Source organism: Oncorhynchus keta, unplaced genomic scaffold (assembly GCF_023373465.1).
Source record: "Oncorhynchus keta strain PuntledgeMale-10-30-2019 unplaced genomic scaffold, Oket_V2 Un_contig_5192_pilon_pilon, whole genome shotgun sequence".
NCBI lineage: Eukaryota > Metazoa > Chordata > Actinopteri > Salmoniformes > Salmonidae > Oncorhynchus > Oncorhynchus keta.
In genome coordinates, this window is record NW_026288164.1 from 32,501 (window position 1) to 39,604 (window position 7,104).

Consider the following 7,104-nt stretch of genomic DNA (forward strand, 5'->3'; position numbering starts at 1 on the left):
GTTATTAAATGTTATAACTCATTAAATGTTATAACTCATTACATGTTATTAAATGTTATAACTCATTAAATGTTAAATGTTATAACTCATTAAATGTTATAAGTCATGAAATGTTATAACTCATTAAATGTTATAACTTATTAAATGTTATAATTTATTAAATGTCATAACTCATTAAATGTTATAACTCATTAAATGTTATAACTCATTAAATGTTATTAAATGTCATAACTCATTAAATGTTATTAAATGTTATAACTCATTAAATGTTATAACTCATTAAATGTTATAACTCATTAAATGTTATAACTCATTAAATGTTATAACTCATTAAATGTTATTAAATGTCATAACTCATTAAATGTTATAACTCATTAAATGTTATAACTCATTAAATGTTATTAAATGTTATAACTCATTAAATGTTATAACTCATTAAATGTTATTAAATGTTATAACTCATTAAATGTTATAACTCATTAAATGTTATAACTTATTAAATGTTATAACTCATTAAATGTTATTAAATGTCATAAGTCATTAAATGTTATAACGTATTAAATGTTATAACTCATTAAATGTTATAACTCATTAAATGTTATTAAATGTCATAACTCATTAAATGTTATAACTCATTAAATGTCATAACTCATTAAATGTTATTAAATGTCATAACTCATTAAATGTTATAACTCATTAAATGTTATAACTTATTAAATGTTATAACTCATTAAATGTTATAAATCATTAAATGTTATAACTCATTAAATGTTATAACTTATTAAATGTTATAGCTTATTAAATGTTATAACTCATTAAATGTTATAACTCATTAAATGTTATAACTCATTAACTGTTATAACTCATTAAATGTTATAACTCATTAAATGTTATAAACTGTTATAACTCATTAATGTTATATCTCATTAAATGTTATAACTCATTAACTGTTATTAAATGTATAACTCATTAAATGTTATAACTCATTAAATGTTATAACTCATTAAATGTTATAACTCATTAAATGTTATTATTAAATGTTATAACTCATTAAATGTTATAACTTATTAAAATGTTATTAAATGTTATAACTCATTAAATGTTATAACTTATTAAATGTTATAACTCATTAAATGTTATTAAATGTTATAACTCATTAAATGTTATAACTCATTAAATGTTATAACTCATTAAATGTTATAACTCATTAAATGTTATAACTCATTAAATGTTATAACTCATTAACTGTTATAACTCATTAACTGTTATAACTCATTAAATGTTATTAAATGTTATAACTCATTAAATGTTATTAAATGTTATAACTCATTAAATGTTATAACTCATTAAATGTTATAACTCATTAACTGTTATAACTCATTAAATGTTATAACTCATTAAATGTTATAACTTATTAAATGTTATAACTCATTAAATGTTATAACTTATTAAATGTTATAACTCATTAAATGTTATAACTCATTAAATGTTATAACTCATTAACTGTTATAACTCATTAAATGTTATAACTCATTAAATGTTATAACTCATTAAATGTTTTTAAATGTTATAACTCATTAAATGTTATAACTTATTAAATGTTATAACTCATTAACTGTTATAACTCATTAAATGTTATAACTCATTAACTGTTATAACTCATTAAATGTTATTAAATGTTATAACTCATTATCATTACTTTTTGCTCTTTGAGATCATTATTATAATGTACCAAATGATTAATATGAATTGTTCTTATGATTGAAGGAGGTTACCACCACCCTCTTCAGAGACACCACAGTATGGAGGCTCCATCCAAACGACCTTCGACCTCGTCCAGCGGATCCGTCCGCTCCCCGCGCACCTCCCGCTCCGACGGGCCGCACCGGGGAACCTCTGACACCAAGTACATGGAGAAGACCTCGCCGACCGGAACCAGCGGAGACACCGCCGGGACGCCCGCCGCTGCCATCTTACGGGCAGAGGCCCAGAAGGTACTGGACTGGGGGTGGGGGTGTGTGTGTGTGTGTGCGTTTGTGTGTGCGTGTGGTGTGTGTGTGTGTGTGTGTGTGTGTGTGTGTGTGTGTGTGTGTGTGTGTGTGTGTGTGTGTGTGTGTGTGTGTGTACCTTCTATATATTTTTTTATTTCATTTTTGGCTAAAAACAAAAAAAAAAAATTGTATAGTGATAGGTAGTAGTATTACAGTGTATTAATATAGTATAGTGATAGGATAACTACATAGTGGTATTACAGTAGTATTAATATAGTATAGTGATATGATAACTACATAATGGTATTACAGTAGTATTAATATAGTATAGTGATAGGATCACTACATAGTAGTATTACAGTAGTATTAATAGAGTATAGTGATAGGATCACTACATAATGGTATTACAGTAGTATTAATATAGTATAGTGATAGGATCACTACATAGTAGTATTACAGTAGTATTAATATAGTATAGTGATAGGATAACTACATAGTAGTATTAATATAGTATAGTGATAGGATAACTACATAGTGGTATTACAGTAGTATTAATATAGTATAGTGATAGGATAACTACATAGTGGTATTACAGTAGTATTAATATAGTATAGTGATAGGATAACTACATAGTAGTATTACAGTAGTATTAATATAGTATAGTGATAGGATAACTACATAGTGGTATTACAGTAGTATTAATATAGTATAGTGATAGGATAACTACATAGTAGTATTACAGTAGTATTAATATAGTATAGTGATAGGAACTACATAGTAGTATTACAGTAGTATTAATATAGTATAGTGATAGGATAACTACATAGTAGTATTCATATAGTATAGTGATAGGATAACTGCATAGTGGTATTAGTAATATTAATATAGTATAGTGATATGATAACTACATAGTGGTATTACAGTAGTATTAATATAGTATAGTGATAGGATAACTACATAGTAGTATTACAGTAGTATTAATATAGTATAGTGATAGAATAACTACATAGTAGTATTAATATAGCATCGTGATATGATAACTACACGTGGTATTAAAGTAGTATTAATATAGTATTGATATGATCACTACATAGTAGTAGTACAGTAGTATTAATATAGTATAGTGATAGGATAACTATATAGTAGTATTACAGTAGTATTAATATAGTATAGTGATAGGATCACTACATAGTAGTATTACAGTAGTATTAATATAGTATAGTGATAGGATAACTACATAGTAGTATTACAGTAGTATTAATATAGTATAGTGATAGAATAACTACATAGTGGTATTACAGTAGTATTAATATAGTATAGTGATATGATAACTACATAGTGGTATTACAGTAGTATTAATATAGTATAGTGATAGGATCACTACATAGTGGTATTACAGTAGTATTAATATAGTATAGTGATAGGATCACTACATAGTAGTATTACAGTAGTATTAATATAGTATAGTGATAGGATAACTACATAGTGGTATTACAGTAGTATTAATATAGTATAGTGATAGGATAACTACATAGTAGTATTCATAGTATAGTGATAGGATAACTGCATAGTGGTATTACAGTAATATTAATATAGTATAGTGATAGGTTAACTACATAGTGGTATTACAGTAGTATTAATATAGTATAGTGATATGATAACTACATAGTGGTATTACAGTAGTATTAATATAGTATAGTGATAGGATCACTACATAGTGGTATTACAGTAGTATTAATATAGTATAGTGATAGGATCACTACATAGTAGTAGTACAGTAGTATTAATATAGTATAGTGATAGGATAACTACATAGTAGTATTCATATAGTATAGTGATAGGATAACTGCATAGTGGTATTAGAGTAATATTAATATAGTATAGTGATATGATAACTACATAGTGGTATTACAGTAGTATTAATATAGTATAGTGATAGAATAACTACATAGTAGTATTAATATAGCATCGTGATATGATAACTACATCGTGGTATTAAAGTAGTATTAATATAGTATAGTGATATGATCACTACATAGTAGTATTACAGTAGTATTAATATAGTATAGTGATAGGATAACTATATAGTGGTATTACAGTAGTATTAATATAGTATAGTGATAGGATAACTACATAGTGGTATTACAGTAGTATTAATATAGTATAGTGATAGGATAACTACATAGTAGTATTACAGTAGTATTAACATAGTATAGTGATAGAATAACTACATAGTAGTATTAATATAGCATAGTGATATGATAACTACATAGTGGTATTACAGTAGTATTAATATAGTATAGTGTGATAGGGTCACTACATAGTAGTATTAATATAGTATAGTGATAGGATCACTACATAGTAGTATTAATATAGTATAGTGATAGGATCACTACAGAATGGTATTACAGTAGTATTAATATAGTATAGTGATAGGATCACTACATAGCAGTATTACAGTAGTATTAATATAGTATAGTGATAGGATCACTACATAGCAGTATTACAGTAGTATTAATATAGTATAGTGATAGGATCACTAAATCAAATCAAATCAAATCAAATTTATTTATATAGTATAGTACATCAGCTGATATCTCAAAGTGCTGTACAGAAACCCAGCCTAAAACCCCAAACAGCAAACAATGCAGGTGTAAAATAGTGGCTAGGAAAACTCCCTAGAAAGGCCAAAACCTAGGAAGAAACCTAGAGAGGAACCGGGCTATGTGGGGTGGCCAGTCCTCTTCTGGCTGTGCCGGGTAGAGATTATAACAGAACATGACCAAGATGTTCAAATGTTCATAAATGACCAGCATGGTCGAATAATAATAAGGCAGAACAGTTGAAACTGAGCAGCAGCACAGTCAGGTGGACTGGGGACAGCAAGGAGCCATCATGTCAGGTAGTCCTGGGGCATCCTAGGGCTCAGGTCCTCCGAGAGAGAGAAAGAAAGAGAGAATTAGAGAGAGCATATGTGGGGTAGTCCTCTTCTGGCTGTGGTGGAGATTATAACAGAACGTGGCCAAGATGTTCAAATGTTCATAAATGACCAGCATGGTTGAATAATAGTAAGGCAGAACAGTTGAAACTGGAGCAGGAGCATGGCCAGGTGGACTGGGGACAGCAAGGAGTCCTCATGTCAGGTAGTCCTGGGACATGGTCCTAGGGCCCAGGCCAGTTGAAACTGGAGCAGCAGCATAGGTGGACTAGCAAGGAGTCATCATGTCAGGTAGTCCTGGGGCATGGTCCTAGGGCTCAGGTCCTAGAGAGAGAAAGAAAGAGAGAAGGAGAGAATTAGAGAACGCACACTTAGATTCACACATAGTGTACATAGTCTAGCACTACATAGTGGTATTACAGTAGTATTAATATAGTATAATGATAGGATCACTACATAGTAGTATTACAGTAGTATTAATATAGTATAGTGATAGGATCACTACATAGTGGTATTACAGTAGTATTAATATAGTATAGTGATAGGATCACTACATAGTAGTATTAATATAGTATAGTGATAGGTTAACTACATAGTGGTATTACAGTAGTATTAATATAGTATAGATAGGATAACTACATAGTAGTATTACAGTAGTATTAATATAGATAAGTGATAGGTATAACTACATAGATATGATAACTACAGTAGTATTAATATAGTATAGTGATAGGATAACTACATAGTAGTATTAATATAGTATAGTGATAGGATAACTACATAGTGGTATTACAGTAGTATTAATATAGTATAGTGATAGGATAACTACATACTAATATTAATATAGTATAGTGATAGGATAACTACATAGTAGTATTAATATAGTATTGATATGACAACTACATAGTGGTATTATGATATGAGGTATTATTATGTTTATATTTATTTTAAGGTCCGACAGTACAAGGAGCAGCGCCACTCGTACCCGGGCCCCCAGCGCCCCCTCCCTGACTCTGAGGAGCTAGAGGAGCTGAGTAGCAGGAAACCCTCTTCCATCCTGGATCCCCTCACCCTGGGGAGGCACCCCAGAGAGCTAGGTAACACTGACTGGTTGATTGGTCGGTTGTTTGGTTGGTAGGATGATTGGTCAATTGGTTGGTTGGTTGGTTGAATGGATTATCAGTCAATTGGTTGGTTGATTGGTTGATTAGTTGGTTGGTTGATTGATTGGTCAATTGGTTGGTTGATTGGTTGATTGATTGATTGGTTGGTTGATTGGTCGGTTGATTGGTTGATTGGTTGGTTGGTTGGTTGGTTGGTTGATTGGTTGATTGGTTGTTGGTTAATTGGTTTGTTGGTTGGTTGGTTAATTGTTTAATTTTGGTTGGTTGATTGGTTTAATTGTTTGGTTACCTTTGGTTAATTGGTTTAATTGTTTTTTGCTTTTGGTTAATTGTTTAAATTTTACCCTTTGGTTAATTGGTTGGTAAATTTGATTGGTTAATTGGTTTGTTGGTTGGTTAATTGTTTTGTTTCGGGTTGGTTGGTTTGAATTTTACCTTTGGTTAATTGGTTTGTTTACCTTGGTTAATTGTTTAAATTTTAAATTTCTTTGGTTAATTGTTTAATTTTGGTTGGTTAATTGGTTTAAATTTTAATTTCTTTGGTTAATTGGTTTGGATTACCCCTTTGGTTACCTGTTTAAATTTTATTGGTTACCTGTTTAAATTTTACCTTTGGTTAATTGTTTCAATTTTACCTTGGTTAATTGGTTTAAATTTTATTTTGGTTATTGGTTGGAATTTGATTTCTTTGGTTAATTGTTTGGTTTTACCTTGGTTAATTGTTAAATTTTGGTTTGTTGGTTGGTTGGTTTTAATTTTGGTTGGTTAATTGGTTTTGGTTTTTTGGTTAATTGTTTAATTTTACCTTTGGTTAATTGTTTCAATTTTACCTTTGGTTTGGTTAAATTTTACCCTTTGGTTAATTGTTTAAATTTTACCTTTGGTTAATTGGTTTAAATTTTACCTTGGTTGATTGGTTTAATTTTTACCTTGGTTAATTGTTTGGTTTTAAATTATTGGTTAATTGGTTTGAATTTTACCTTTGGTTAATTGGTTTAAATTTTAATTGGTTAATTGTTTAAATTGTTTAATTTTTTTGGTTAATTGGTTT

At 29.1% G+C, this 7,104-nt stretch overlaps 1 pseudogene; it reads left to right on the plus strand.

Moving 5' to 3' along the window:
- LOC127925148 (protein ELFN1-like) overlaps positions 1 to 6,047 on the plus strand; it is a 20,043-nt pseudogene extending 13,996 nt beyond the window's left edge.
- The last annotated feature ends 1,057 nt before the right edge of the window (positions 6,048 to 7,104 follow it).